A 16,595-nucleotide genomic window follows, 5' to 3' on the forward strand; every position below is an offset into this window, starting at 1 on the left:
CAATCCAAATCCAATCCAAATCCAATCCAATCCAATCCAAATCCAATCCAAATCCAATCAAATCCAATCCAAATCCAATCCAAATCCAATCCAAATCCAATCCAATCCAATCCAAATCCAATCCAAATCCAATCCAAATCAACCAATCCAAATCCAATCCAAATCCAATCCAAAATCCAATCCAAATCCAATCCAAATCCAATCCAATCCAATCCAAATCCAATCCAAATCCAATCCAAATCCAATCCAATCCAATCCAAATCCAATCCAAATCCAATCCAAATCCAATCCAAATCCAATCAAAATCCAATCCAAATCCAATCCAAATCCAATCCAAATCCAATCCAAATCCAATCCAATCCAATCCAAATCCAATCCAAATCCAATCCAAATCCAATCAATCCAATCCAAATCCAATCCAAATCCAATCCAAAATCCAATCCAAATCCAATCCAATCCAACCAATCCAAATCCAATCCAAATCCAATCCAATCCAATCCAAATCCAATCCAATCCATCCAAATCCATCCAAATCCAATCCAAATCCAATCCAAATCCAATCCAAATCCAATCCAAATCCAATCCAAATCCAATCCAAATCCAATCCAAATCCCAATCCAAATCCAATCCAAATCCAATCCAAATCCATCCAATCCAATCCAAATCCAAATCCAATCCAAATCCAATCCAAATCCAATCCAAATCCAATCCAAATCCAATCCAAATCCAATCCAACAATCCAATCCAAATCCAATCCAAATCCAATCCAAATCCAATCCAAATCCAATCCAAATCCAATCCAAATCCAATCCAAATCCAATCCAAATCCAATCCAAATCCAATCCAAATCCAATCCAAATCCAATCCAAATCCAATCCAAATCCAATCCAAATCCAATCCAAATCCAATCCAAATCCAATCCAAATCCAATCCAAATCCAATCCAAATCCAATCCAAATCCAATCAAATCCAATCCAAATCCAATCCAAATCCAATCCAAATCCAATCCAAATCCAATCCAAATCCAATCCAAATCCAATCCAAATCCAATCCAAATCCAATCCAAATCCAATCCAAATCCAATCCAAATCCAATCCAAATCCAATCCAAATCCAATCCAAATCCAATCCAAATCCAATCCAAATCCAATCCAAATCCAATCCAAATCCAATCCAATCCAATCCAAATCCAATCCAAATCCAATCCAATCCAAATCCATCCAAATCCAATCCAAATCCAATCCAAATCCAATCCAAATCCAATCCAAATCCAATCCAAATCCAATCAAATCCAATCCAATCCAATCCAAATCCAATCCAAATCCAATCCAAATCCAATCCAAATCCAATCCAAATCCAATCCAAATCCAATCCAAATCCAATCCAAATCCAATCAAATCCAATCCAAATCCAATCCAAATCCAATCAAATCCAATCCAAATCCAATCCAAATCCAATCCAAATCCAATCCAAATCCAATCCAAATCCAATCCAAATCCAATCCAAATCCAATCCAAATCCAATCCAAATCAATCCAAATCCAATCCAAATCAATCCAATCCAATCCAAATCCAATCCAAATCCAATCCAAATCCAATCCAAATCCATCCAAATCCAATCCAAATCCAATCCAAATCCAATCCAAATCCAATCCAAATCCAATCCAAATCCAATCCAAATCCAATCCAAATCCAATCCAAATCCAATCCAAATCCAATCCAAATCCAATCCAAATCCAATCCAAATCCAATCCAATCCAAATCCAATCAATCCAATCCAAATCCAATCCAAATCCAATCCAAACCCAATTCAAATCGTCATCAAAACTGAATCAAACATGAATTCTGTGCTGAAAAAAGTATCTCTCTCAGTTACTCCACAAGGAGAGCACCGAATCGACTAAACGGAGATTGTATGAGAAACGAAGCGCGAACTTTCAACAGCATCTTCTCTGCTTTGCTTGCTGATGTTGGGGCTCGGTTCGGGAGCAGAGTCAGTGTTCGAAGTTGTCGGCTTTCCTGCTGCTGCTGCTGCTGTTGAGTTCAATAATACTCGATGAAGCAGCGCTCGGTAGAACCAGTCGAGTTTCGAGTTTCGCCGAGGCCAGTCATGGAAATCGACCCGTGAATACGCGCGCGCGTTCCGCTCTTTGAACCACCTTTGAAGACTTGGATCCAAATGCCGACCCGGTGCGGCGGAGTACCTCTCTATGTATGTAATGCAATAGAAGCTCAGCTGTCTCACTCTTTTCGCGCATATCGTGTCATCGTGCGAAGGCAGCAACAGCAGCAATAACAACTTAAACAAGAAAGCATAACTTTAACACCGAAGGCCGGAGAGCTGCGGTGGAGAATTCGCGCTTACCTTAACGTGTGGGAGCCGGAGCGGATGTTGCGAGATATAATATTGTTTGTATAGATGTCTTTTTGATTGCTGTTTGGGCTTATTCTAGCGAAAGTGAGCATCTTCCGATTCGACTTTGATCGTATATCCGCGCGTCGTCGTTCTGAAGTTCGTTCGTCGTTGATTTGTTGGTTGGTGGCATTGAATAGAGCACGCGAACTTGTAGAGTCGCCTCCGTATTCTGCTCCGTGGATGGCAAATTCTGAATAGCGGTCGAAACCAGTTTCCGAAACCGAAAAGTCTTTGACCTATATAATTCTGCGAGCTGCATTGTTGTTAGTGGGATGTGTGAAGCTTTGAAAAGTGATGCCCAAAGGGAGATTTCGTAAGAGGGGGTCTTTGATACGTATGTAGTGTAGTGCAGTCGAACTAGACCGGCAAATACTGCTGCCGAGTTCGACGGATGCTGAGCATTAACGTCCAAGTGTATTACTAGTTCAATGTGCGGTGCATGAGAGTCTATCGAAAAGCCCTTCGATTGCGTCGTCAACTGACCGGGTAACGAAGGCAAGGCGTGAGACAACGTTCTCTTTATGGTTGACGCTTGGTTTGGAGGGCGGAGGTGGAAGCACTTACACACACAATCCGTAGGTGAGGAAGTGGACTGCCGACCATACGGCAAGAAAAGCAGACTTGGCAAGCAGTCTCGCGAATTGCCGTCGCGACGTTGTAAAGTGGTAGGTTATATTCCATCATGTCATTTTCTTATGATGCTTTTATGACTGTGGGGAGACCGCCCCAAACAGAAGACCGACAGACCAGACAGACAGACAGCGGAAGAAGGTGATGCACACAAAGGGAACAAGAACGTGTTTATGTTGCCGCGAAAATGCGTAAAAATGTTGGGTGAGGTTTAAATGCTTTGAGCGTACTCTTGCGTGTCTGTTTTCAAGGTGATTCTGAATGGGGGTTTCATTCATCACTAGCAAGGTCGTAGTGTATCAGAGTTGTAGGCTTTAAGGCTTCTTCAAATAAGAACTGCTAAATGATTAATCTGTGTTTCATTTTGTATGTCGATATGTGATTAGGCCAAAGATAATTCAGAAATACTCCGGATAATCTTGAGTTGGGGTAATTGAGTTCGCGAGAATTTGTGCCTATGCATTAGGCGTACAGTCGTTACTAATATTACACTATTTTCTTCAAACGGCTCGTGTGGAACTAATATAATGAAACAATAATTGGAAATAATGACATTCAGCTCGCGGAAGTTTCTAAAACTACCTAAGGCAATAAAACAATACTTCTCAGTGCTACAAAATTGTACTTTTCAGTACTTTTTTTTTATCTTTCCGACACTTATGTGAAGCTTTCGATTTTTTGTTGGACCCGTTAGCGAAGTCTAGCAGTGGTAATCCTTCTTGGACACCGTCTTGGGAAAAAAACCTCTCAGAAGGAAGGGACCTCCTTTCGTTTATTCACTGAACATAGTTGCAACTACTAACAAAAGGAAGGGTGAATCTATGAATTCACAACTGCTTTTCAAAAAAATGGGGCTTAAAACTGTCACTAAACGTAGCAAAAAACGGAAGAAAGAACGTTTCTCCGGAATGCGAACTTTCTTCCAAGTTGGAAATGTTTAATGCTGATATTTGCATCAATTCGATGCTTTGAACAAATTTTCTGAACATCAAATTAAAGCAGCCTCTAGCCCAGGCTCTTACATTCATGTGAGAAAGCAAAGAGTGCCGCCTATCGTAGTCAGTTATTTTGAATCTGGGGAATTTGAGCAGGAGATCTTGAACTCCATGAGGGGAATAATCTTGGTTTTCTTGCAAATCGCAAAGAAAGGAGACTGTCACGGTTTGCCGGAAACTCTTAAACTTCTTCTCGAACATCTTGAAGAGAAGAAGCACATATTTTTTACTTATGACGACAAAACTGAACGTTTGTTCAAGGTCGTTTTGAAAGGTCTCTCAAGTGAATATAAGTTCCCAGAATGTAGTAGGTTGGCATTGCTATTCACAAATGATTAGGCCATGCCCGCAAAATTGATCATCATTCTTTCTCGAGCTGTCATCAGATTTGGAAGTGTCTCTGGAAATGTTACACAGAAGAGATCAAATATGGAATATTTGGTTTACTTGGACTTTCCCCAGCCCAAGTAATCATTATGAAACAGTAGTATACGCAACAAGTTGCAGAATGATGAATGATCAGAATGACAGAACGAGTCGTACATTTATCCAACGAGGCTTGTCGAGTTGAATAATTACGACGAGTGCTGTAAAAATCGAGTTCTGCAACGAGTTGTGTACAACATTTTTTTGTAATTTCGTAAAAGACCACTCGAGGGCATGCATTCACCATTATTTTACAATTCCTGAAAAATGGTTGTGTAATGATTCAACTCAAAACAGTTGCATAATGAGAAAGCGTTGCGTAATGAATCATTACACCACTGGTTTCAGTTCCATAAAGACTATATAACTGCACTGCATAATTCAGTGCAGGAAAGTAGGCCGTTTCATGACCGATAGGCGTGATCAAGAACAGCCTAATAAGATGAGCAATTGCAAAAAAAAGAGAAATCTGGAATTCGTTGGAAAGGGCTTTGTTTAGAATATTATTTATTTCACTTTAACAAAAGTGATATGAGTAATATTAAAGCTTTAGACAAGCAAGACTTATACTCCCGTGAAAAAGTTTGGTTCACCCCCTCAAAAACATACAAAAGTGATTTGTATACAGTCAACTCTCCCTAACTCGATATTGAAGGGACCATCGAGTTAGGGAGGTATCGAGTTACAGAACACAAAACCTGTGCAACAGCGATCCAAGGGATCATCGAGTTAGCCATGAAAACCATCTTTTACTATGGTTCTCTAACTCGATATCGAGATACGGAATATCGAGTAAGGGAGAGTTAACTGTATAACTTTTTGATTGCACGTCTATTTGAAGCTCGCTATGTTGCATTCGAAAGACAATGAGTTCAATTTACTAAGGGCCCATTCACAAATTTCATAACGCTGGAGGGGGTGGGTGGGTGTCCAAACGATGTTACGGCCCATATAAAAACAGAATAATATCCATACCAAAAGCGTTACAAGGGGGTGGGTGGGTGTCCAAAATAGCCAATTTTAGCGTTATGAAATAAATGAATGAGCCCTTAATAGGTATTTTGAAAAAAAAAAAAACATTTTTTCAATATTTTTACTAAATTCTTAATTAAAGTTATGACATTTTTCAAAAAACATGGCTAATTTTATTAACATTGGATTGACCAAAATTGACAATTGATGGGTCATACAGTCATTCCCGCACGCAAATCATTTTCGTCGATTTATTACATTTAAGGCTAATTTTAACGTAAATTATGGTGTGTATATGACTGGTCTGAGATATCACAGATTTACATGTTTTAAGTACATTCTGGTGAGCCGCTTCTGCCTAATAAGATGAAGGTCAAGGGTTCAATCCCCCAGGCCCGTTTTTTTCCTCGTACCTTGTAGTTGTATCTTTCACTTGCTTCTATCATCCACTCTTCATCAATCACACTTAAACTTTTTTTTTTTTTAATTTATTTATTAGTATCATTACAAACATTACATTCATTTCTTATACATAGGTATTCTGTGTTATTAGACAACACTATCATCCTAATTTGGTAAAACAAATTTAAGATTTTATTAACATTTTGTTAACAACATATTACATTTCATTTGCCGTAGCAGTTCAGATTTTTTACTGGTGAGGTGATTTCACCTGCTTATAAAAGAAAAAAACACTTTTTCAATTTACCTAACCTAACATAACCTAAGTATATAACGCATCAATCGTGGCAATAGAAGATTGTAACGATTTTTGCCTGAAATTATTAATTATTTTATTTGACATTTGCTCTAATGTTTCAACATTGGAAATTCTATGTAACTCATTGGTACTATACCAATACCTATGGAGAAATCTTATATTTTCGCATCCAAACTTTTTTGCAAAGGACTACAGATGACACGCAGACTTTGTCCTTTGGTGGAGAGGCCTGTGTCATCCGCAAACAAAGATTTTTACATCCCTGAGGTAGCTCAGGTAAGTCAGATGTGAAAATATTGTATAATATTGATCCCAAAATGCTGCCTTGAGGAACACCAGCTCTTACAGGAAGTCGTTCAGACCTAGAGTTCTGATAATTAACCTGAAGTGTACGACACACTTAAACTTTCCGTTCATGGTAACCAGAGACAGATATTGGCGTAGTGAGGATTTTTTTCTGGAGGGGGCCTAGGAGGGTGTCTAGCAAATTCTTGTTTTATTAAGTAAAGTCGATCGATATAATCACGATTTCATAATTTGCGTAGATTTTATTTGTTTGTGATTTTGGTGCTATTCCGATAGGCCGAATGTCATTGGGCCAAGGGCCATTGGGCTGAAAGGGTCGTTAGGCCGAAAGGGCCATTAGGCCGAAATTGGCCGATAGTTCTAATGAACCGTATGGTCGAATGGATAACTAACAGGGATATGTCAGGACATTTTGCATTACTTAGAAGCAGCGAAATGAATTTTCAGGTCGAATGGATGACAATCCTGACATCGTTAGATCAGGATATTTTGTATTACCTAGAAGCCTATAATATTCGCTGTGATATATAACTAGAAAGAACAGCCATTAATTAAAAGAAGGAAAAACACTGATGAATGTGTTAGCCATTTGAAAAAGTAATAAATGATTAAATGTTATTTTGACCTAAAAACCTTTTTGGACGAACGGCATTTGGCCTAATGGCCTTCGGCCTAACGACATTTGGCCTTACGGAATTTGGCCTAACGACCTGCCCCCCTAGCAAATTCTTGTTTTATTAAGTAGTTGATCGATATAATCACGGTTTCATAATTTGCGTAGATTTTATTTGTTTGTGATTTTACCTCATATCGCTGCACATAAGTGGTATTTGAAAATTTCAATTTCCATTAACAAATATATTCACTTTTTGTCTATCCAATAAAAATAACTTCAAGAACTCTTACAAAAAACTCCTCAGGAATGATTCTTTCATGAATATTTGAGGTATTCAACATGCGTTTTTAAGAGATTCTTTCGAGAATTGTCACGAGGATTTCTTTATAAATTATTTCATATTTTTTTCAGTGCTTTCTGCAAATACTCCTCTACCTTAATCATTCCTGGGATTAGTTGTCATTATCAAACAGATTTTGCTTGAACTTTCTTTATGTTTTATAAAATAACGCTTAAGAAATTATTTTAAGCATTTCTCCAAGAATGTCCTCTACGTACTTATCACATATAAATTCCAATCGTTAGTTGAAAATATCATCTAGTTGTTCATTTTTGATTTGTTTAGGATTTTCTGGAATGACTAAGGAATCCTTGCGTGGTGTATAACAGTAAAACAAACAACAATTAATCAAGGAGTATGGAGAAAACTATCTTCAAGATCACCATTTTTTCCAAAAACTATTCAAGGAGTTCACCATAAGTTGTTCCGACTTTGCTTTCGAGCTTCTTCTTAATATTTCTCTTCAGATTCCTTCAACAAATCCTTCAGAAAATATCTCAAAAATTCTTCAGGGTTAAAAAAAATCGAAGCAACAGTTATCCAGTATTTCTTTCAAAACATTATATGGTTCTTCCAGGTGTTATTCTTAGGACTCTTCCTTGTGGAGTATTACAAGATTTTCATAAGCAAATAAGCCAGATTTAATTGGAAAAATGTTATTAGCTATTTTTGAGGGAGGTTGTCTTTTTGACAGAAATATTGTTTATTTTTTTGTTTTCTAATAGTCGTTTTGATGTTGCTCTCCGCATTCCTTCATAACTCTCTTGAAAATAATATTTTTTTAAACATGCCTATCTAAGAATATTAAAATAAATAAACATTCCTTTAAATGATTCTTTAAAAATAACCCTGCAGATTTACTATAGGATTTTGGAATTTATTCTTAAACTTCTCGAAGAAATTTTCCAGAAATTCCACTTAAAAGCTTAAGTGGTTTTTGTAGGATTTGCTATAACAATTCTTGTTATTTTTTCTTTGTCCTTTGTAAAAAACAATGAATGGCGTTAAAACGGATGGAATCTTAACTGAAGGTAAATGTATCTAACATATTTTTTTTCATGAACTCCTACAGATACAACATGATACTACCAAACAAATTGGTGTAGAAACCAATTTTCCTACTTGCAGAAATTCCAAACTTTTTTTTTGTGAGACTATTTTTAATTATTGTGGTAGAACTGTTGATGTCCATATTGTCGGTACCGTAATTTCGGCTGAAATTGATCATTTTCACTGTTTTCCATCTCTGTTTTCTATAATGTTGCTAATGAAAAACAACTGAATGCAGCAAAACAAGTACTACGGTGAGCCTCATTGCCTCATGTTCCGAAATTTTCATAAAGATGTGATTTTACTGCTGAAAATCATCTCTGAAATAAAAAAAATCAAAAACGATTATTGTTAGTTTCGAAAACAACTTTACTTCTTTAATTTGGACTCCCTGAATCCAAACACGATTGCTAAATTCTTACCCCAGAATCATCTTTAGAAATTCTTCTTGATATCAAGTAGCATTCTCCAGAATTCAGCCACAATGTATCTAGGAATTTCGCCCTGAAATTGCATAAAAATTCAATCAATATGGAATTCTGTCAATAATTGACAAAGTTTTTTCTAAATTTAGGGTAAAGGTATTCAATATCGGTTTTTTCTAAAGAAATGTTTTAATGAATATCTTCTCAAATTTCTTCATGAATATCCTAATAAATCCATACCAGTGAATCAAATTGTCATCAAAACAGACGAAAAACAAACAACAAAGCAAGCTCGCTCACAACCGTTTATCCCAACTGTTGTGGTTAAGGATACAATCAAAAGCAAAATTGTCATGACAATCACAGAGCGCAACATTGTTGCAGCCTTTTCAACTCGCGATTAACCAGTTATTTTGAACACAATACCAAATTTGTTTTATGGATGCTGTTCGATGATGTGTCAATGTTTACCAACACGGAGAAAGTTCTCGAAAATTGCAATGCGAAACCCAGAAAATCGCTGCACACGTGGTGATCGATCATTGTCATATTTTGTTCAAGTGATGATAAACTGATGTTGCGGAACGAAATTGTTGCAACAAGAATAGGAGATGACAATGTCTTTGTTGCTGCGTGTTGGGTGACAATTGATTCACTGATCCCTACCCCTTTCCCATTTATTTTGCTAAATGTTTTTTTCCACAGATTTCTTTACTGCTATGCTAATTTCGTAAACAAAAGTAGTCCTGTAAATCTTAAAAAAAAATACTCGAAGGCAAGAGACATTTTTAAAATATTTATTGTAGTCAATTTCCGCAGAATTTCCGGATGCATTGATGCGAATGATGCGTTTTGGAAATATTTCTGATTGCTAAAGAAATATTCAAAGTATTGAAAGTTTGTGTTCTTCGGGTACATACATGTTTCTGAATTCGGGTACATACATGGATTTGCTCCAGGAGATTCAGGTTGAAAGTTTCAATAAACCTCATAATGTTAGACTAATTTCTAAGAGATTTGTGGCAAGCCACCCTGTTCCTTAAGTCCCTTTTTGCGATAAAAATTCCTGCTATCAATTTTCTAAGAAATTCCTTTAGTAATTTTGTCTTTTTTCAATAACTTTTTTTCGGGCATCCTACGAGTTGTAGACTGTAGTTAATGTATGGATTTCTTAAGTGATTCCTTATAAGGGAAATCATCATCACCGGACACCTCGAGCAGGGCATCCTCTAAAATCATGGGAAATCATAGTGCAGTGAATATGCTGCTTTATGCTAAAACATTAATTAACATTAAAGCTTAGTAGCCCGTCATTCGTTTTGGCAACAATGATGATTAGATGGACAAATTGATGTGAAGATTTGCGAAAAAGTTACCCGTCTTCTCAGTGAGAATCGAACTCACGACTCCCCGATCTCTAGTTGGGGCGCGTTACCACTACGCCATGAGAGGACTCATGAACGCAGAAGTTAACCTGAATTCGATTTCAGCTCAATAATCACGTGGTCCTTTCGCAAAGGGCACCTTTTTCGGAAGAATTAGATGCCCATCCAAACACAACGCTTTCTATATATATCCAATGCCTAGCCCGAGAGCGCGAAAAAGGACCACGTGATTATTGAGCTGAAATCGAATTCAGATTAACTTCTGCGTTCATGAGTCCTCTCATGGCGTAGTGGTAACGCGCCCCAACTAGAGATCGGGGAGTCGTGAGTTCGATTCTCACTGAGAAGGCGTGTAACTTTTTCGCAAATCTTCACATCAATTTGTCCATCTCGGACCTCTTTCATAACCCATATCCGCGTGGTCTGTAGGGATTTGAATTCTAAACTTGTAACCAACTCAGTTATTGGGTCACCAAGTGGCTCGGTAGCTTAGTTGGTAAAGCGCTCGTCTAGCATACAAGAGTCCTGGGTTCAAATCCCAGCTGAGCACGTGGATTTTTTTCATAATTTCACCCATAATTGGTCCATCTTTACCACGCGTAATGAGTTAAATAATTTAATAACCATGCGGATTTGATTATCGAACAGCTCAATACAAGTGTCAATTTATAACTTAAAAACTTGCTATGCAGTTTGAAAGCACGCACAATTTCAATTAAAGACTCGCTAGTTTAATCGAAAATCAAGTTACTCATGAGATCAAAAGCATTTTCAATAAAGAGAACGTTTTCGAAAATTCCTGGGGAACTGATTTGGAAGAAGTGAGAACAATTATTTAAAAATCAAAAATATGAAAGCCCCTGACGATGATGGAAATTTTTACTTCCCCATCATGGGAAAAGCAAGTAATTCATCCAATTGGTTGTAGTGTTTCCTCGTGTGCCCTTTATGGTTAGTACTAGGCTAATACTGTTAGACTTTTTTATCAGCTTCAATTTTGTTAAAGATCCGACCGGACGTCTTTGTAATAAGTTATTGAAAGTGATGTGAATTATTTGATCCATTATTCATTCATTTACCTTAGCCAGTCTGTTGAGCAAATATCGATTAGTGTTCAACGTCACTACGCGTGCCAAGCAAGAATTGTGTTGATTAATTATTTTTTGAATTTATTCCCTGCGGCAGCATTTTTGCATACCCTCTAAAGACAGCTGTTCAAATAATTGACGCACGAGTTTGAAATTTGTTTCCACTGCACTGACAAGGGCCTCTGTTTGCATGACCATTAGAAACAGCAGCAATAACACGGGTTGTTCTATCTAAAGCTCAACGTAAATCATCGGAGTCACGATTCGTAATCGGCGTTAAATCAAGCTAAAGGCTGGGAGCGAAAATGCTCCATCATTCGGGTGGCCAACTTTTCGAGGCAAAAGAGACAATAAACGTAATTCCAGATATAACGACACCAAAATCTATATTTATGTTGCTTGCATTTTATACATTTGTTTACGACTGATATTAAATAAAGTTTGTTCGAAGTGCTTCTCTGCTTCGACGGTACCCATCCTGCTTAGGTTTTGGGCCATACGCCTATATAGAGAAGCCAGAAAAGGAATTCGTGAATCACACTGAGGCACGATCCGGGTCGGAGTGTCCTGGATACAGTATAGCCTTTCAAAATGCGAAAATATTACGAGCTTAAATTTATCACACATAGGCGTTTTTCCATCATTTTTGTAGGTGAATATATTTTCTATAATAAGTTCATTATAACATGGCTTCGACATGTAGAGCATATGTGTTTTTCTAACCTACACACTTTGAATAAATCGCAGTACCGTGTGATATAACTACTGAACTACAACTTAAAGAAGAAATTCCAAATTATTGTCTGATACACCATACTGAGGGGTGAACTCAAACATTTGCATGGTGACTTGAATGGCCGTTTTAAATTTTTTGAATAGATTTCAGATTTTCCACCAATGTGTTTTGGTCTCCAGCGCCTTTAGATATAAATCTTTTCCATCATATTTAGAATTTTAGTGAAGAATTTTACCCCATCGTTGACGTTTCCAAATCCTCTCTTGTAAGAGGAAAGTAACAGAAAAAAATCTTTTCAAATCGGAAAACAGAGAACATATTAAACTAATCAACCAATAAATAAAACACATCATTTATTTTAGTTCTTATTTAAAAACAACCATAAAACATTTTCGTATTTTTTCTGGTTCATACTGTAGAGCCTACAGTCAGACACAGCCATCGTCGAGGAGACGTCATAACAGACATCATCGACGGTGAATCGAGGACCGACATCGGATAGGTGGCTGACTGTTCGACACGACTGGTTAATTGAGGAGCGTGCAAAATTTATGACTTATTAAATGTCCGTTCGACGGATAATGCGCGAGGCATCCTAAATCTGCGATGTGCATTGTTTAAAAGCTAATTAAGTTAGTTAATTTTAAAATGTAAATGAAACAGATTTTAAGGAGTTGTCGTAATTTTACGATACCGGGACCCCCGTTCGTTGACCACATTCAATCGGAACACTTTTTATTTTTTCCCTATTAATTTGCGCATCATTCAGATTAATAATGGTTCAAACGTCATTCAACTCATGGAACGGAGTAAAGTGAAATGGAACGCAGAATCAAAACAAAACAGCCAAAGGGGTAGCCAGAAGTACGATTTTCTGTTGTTCGTAGGGTGACTAAAAGTTCAAATTAAAAATGAACCCCGATGGTTTGCATGAGGTACCGTTCAAATCAGTGGGGGTGCACGGTATTCGCAGCTTGCATGGATTTCTTATAGGTATTAGAAAGTTCTTTGTGTGTTCTATGAGCACTCCCACAGTTTTTAAATGAGCGCATTACCGGGTACACCCCCCCGGGTGACCATTTTTAATCTGAACACATTTTGATTTGTACTCCGCTAATCTGCACATTGTTCAAGTTAAAAATGGTTCAATCGTTATTCAGCTCGTGGAACGGTGTGAAGCGAAATGGGACACAAAAAAGGCAAAGAGGTTACCATAAAGAGGTTACCAGAAACACATTTTTGTATTGTTTGTAGGGTTATAGTACGTTCAAGATAAAATGAAGGTGTCGTTCAAATTATCGGGCGTGCACGGTATTTGACAAATAAGCATTTTCCATTCGTGTAGAAGTAAATTTTAAACCCAATGAAGATCTTCGACGTCCCTCGGCATGGTCTTGCTAAATATGGCGGATATTTGAGCACCTTGGCATAGATTTGTAGTACCGGGTACCCCCGTTGGTTTGACCACATTTAATCTGAACATTTTTTAATTTTTACCCTGCTAATTTGCACATCGTTCAGATTAAAAATGGTTCAAACGTCATTTAGCTCATGAAACGGAGAAAAGTGGAATGGAACGCAGAAACAAAACAGTGAAAGAGGTAACCAGAAACACGTTTCTAGGGTGACTAGATGTTCAAATTAAAAATGAACCCCGAAGGTTTGCATGAGGTACCGTTCAAATTAACGGGGGTGTACGGGTGTAATTGTATAGTTTGTGGATTCTTTGGGCTTCCTTTTAGAAATTCTCAGGCAATCTTTTCAAGCCTTTTTTTGGCATTTGTTCAGCTGAGACTCTAAAAAATTATTACAGAATGGTCTTTCAGTACAAAATAAACAAAAATGCCACACAAATGGTATAAGAATACAAGTTGACCTAAGACTGCTAAGACCTAAGTTGCAAAGACTGATATCAAGTTTATTACACATCATGTCGTCATTGTTATCATTTTGTTATTGATTTATCATATCTCAAGAAAATATATCATACTAAAATATTATCGAGTCTAGTGAACGAAGAATCGTCTTATTTTTATTTCCAATTTGGTTAACTACCCGAGCGAAGTTGAGTAGCAAAATGATCTTGTTACTTGGTTATCATCATTTGATAACTGATTTTGTTATCATCTTGGCTGAATTAACAACCAACATAACAAAAATGAGATCTCAAATTTGTTTGAAGATTATGATCATATATCACGGAAATTTTTAGAGAGATGAGTGTTTTGGATTAAACTTACGCTGCAAACAATTTTACAAAATTTTGTATGACGAAAAGACAACTTTTTTTTATTAATGCACTCTTTATAAAAATGTTATGGAAAAAATGTGTTATTACGTATTTTGTTATCAAACATGTCTATCACGGATAGAATTATAACACATTTTGTTATCACTCGGTTATCATTGATAACAGAATATCAAAATGATAACAGTGATAATTAAAGTTGTTATCAATTTCCCGATTCAATTCAAATTAAATTACCCGACTTTGCACGGGTACCCGAGCAAAGTTGAATAACAAAATGATAAGAAATCTTCTTACCATGTTATCATTTAATAACTGATTTTCTTATCATCTTGGTTCAATTAACAGCCAAAATAACAAAAATGAGAACTCAAATTTGTTCGTCGCATAACAAAGTAACAGTAAATTCTGTTATCACTGAGTTCAAGTTGATAACTAAGTGTAGATCACTTTTTTTGTTGCGTAAATCATAAATCACAGAAAATTTTAGACAGATGAGTATTCTGGCTTAAACTTAAGCTCCAAACAATTTATAAAAATACTGTACAATGAAAAGTCTACTTTGCTTAACAAAAGCTTTATAAAAAATATGGAAAAGATGTATGATAACATATTTTGTTATCAAACTGTTATCAAACATGTCTGTTACGGATACAATGATAGCAAATTTTGTTATCATTCGGTTGTCATTGGTAACAGAATATCAAAATGATAACAGCGATTATTAAATGTGTTATCTATATGATATCATTCAGTTATCCGACTTTGCTCGGGTTGTGTGTATGGTTTACATAATGCAATATAATTCGTATTGAGGACTGTTCATTTTATAAAGTGGACACCTTGTGCATGCTGTATCTTTTTAATTTATCAATGAAATTTCAATCGATTTATTGCACATCGTCCGACTAGTGTTGTACAATGTTATGATAATAAAAATTCTCCAAAATAATGAAACTTCACACGAATGTGGAACAACGATTAGAACGGTCGATTTTTGGAGGTTATCAAAATCAATGGTTGTAAGAGATTGGCTGGAAAATTCGATAATTTATATTTTATATTTTAAAAAAGGCTTGTTCTTCGAAAGCATCATCAATAAGAAGCGTGATGGAAAAAATCAAATTATTTTTGGAGCAACAATTTTACGAATATAATAAAATCATTTTTCCCGCATATTTTTAAGGAAATTTTTTTTTAAATTTGAAGGGAATTGATATGAGTAGAATTTTTTGGTTAAAAGTACGTCCTGACGGAAGTGCTAATATAGTATTAATATGAAAAATAACTTACGTCTTCATAGAGTCACTTATTAGGTCCCCACGTCACATTTAAAGCACAATAGAAACACAATTGCTTTATTTTTAGAAGACCTATCAAAGTACATTGACAATCATCAAAGTTGGCAACACTGCTGTAATAATATCGATTTTATTTTCCACATATTATTTTCATAATATATTATTCTGAGATTACCAATTGAAAAATTCGGAGAAAACCGTTCACAATTTGCTGTGGATCGATAAATATGCATATATGATTTTAAAAGTATGAGACTTTTTAGTAAAACTACCATAAACAGTAAAATTTATACTTAGGACTGTGGTTTAAACTCACAATTTAGCTCTCGTATAGTTTCTATAGTAATCCAAACTAGTTTTGAACACGCTTTTTACTTTTCTCTTTTGCTGCGAGTGAAAGGATGGTGTATCAGCAAATTTGGCCAAAAATGGATAAAAGTTACCTAATGTCAGAGAATGGAGGAATATAATTATTTTTTTTAAAGCTATACCTTTAGTAGAACAGTAAAGGATACAAACATACAATTTGTTCATAAAAATTAGGATTTTTGTTATGCGAAAAGTAACGTTAAACTTTGACGAACAGCTTTTCTTAGGAGTTTTTGGAAAAACTATTTAGCTCTTCAACCAAAAGCATTTTCTAATATCTTATATTTTCATAGCATTGTAGAATAACAGTTGAACGATATACAGAGAACCGATTAAGATTTTATCAATAAATAAAAAGATATAGCATAAACAAAGTGTCCACTTTATAAAATAAACAGTCCTTACTATTGCAATTTTGAATGATCATGCCAACGTAAATTTTAATATATTTTTTCCAATTCTACTCCATTACCCCAAATGCCATCAGCCCGAATGCCGTCACTTCGAGTTCCATATCCCCGAACGACCCATAACTCCGAATGACATCGTTGCGAATTCTACTTATTTATTTAT

The 16,595-nt window shown here is 36.1% G+C and overlaps 1 protein-coding gene across 5 annotated transcripts in view; it reads left to right on the forward strand.

The window, feature by feature from the left end:
- The first annotated feature begins 2,063 nt into the window (after positions 1 to 2,063).
- Positions 2,064 to 16,595, forward strand: part of LOC5573886 (calcium/calmodulin-dependent protein kinase kinase 1) — a 471,871-nt gene continuing 457,339 nt past the window's right edge. For all 5 annotated transcript variants that reach the window (XM_021853057.1, XM_021853055.1, XM_021853061.1 and 2 more), the window contains exon 1: positions 2,064 to 3,079. The gene's annotated coding sequence lies outside the window, so the exon portion shown is untranslated. The remainder of the gene's footprint in view (positions 3,080 to 16,595) is intronic.

This window comes from Aedes aegypti, chromosome 3 (assembly GCF_002204515.2).
Source record: "Aedes aegypti strain LVP_AGWG chromosome 3, AaegL5.0 Primary Assembly, whole genome shotgun sequence".
NCBI classification, from domain to species: domain Eukaryota; kingdom Metazoa; phylum Arthropoda; class Insecta; order Diptera; family Culicidae; genus Aedes; species Aedes aegypti.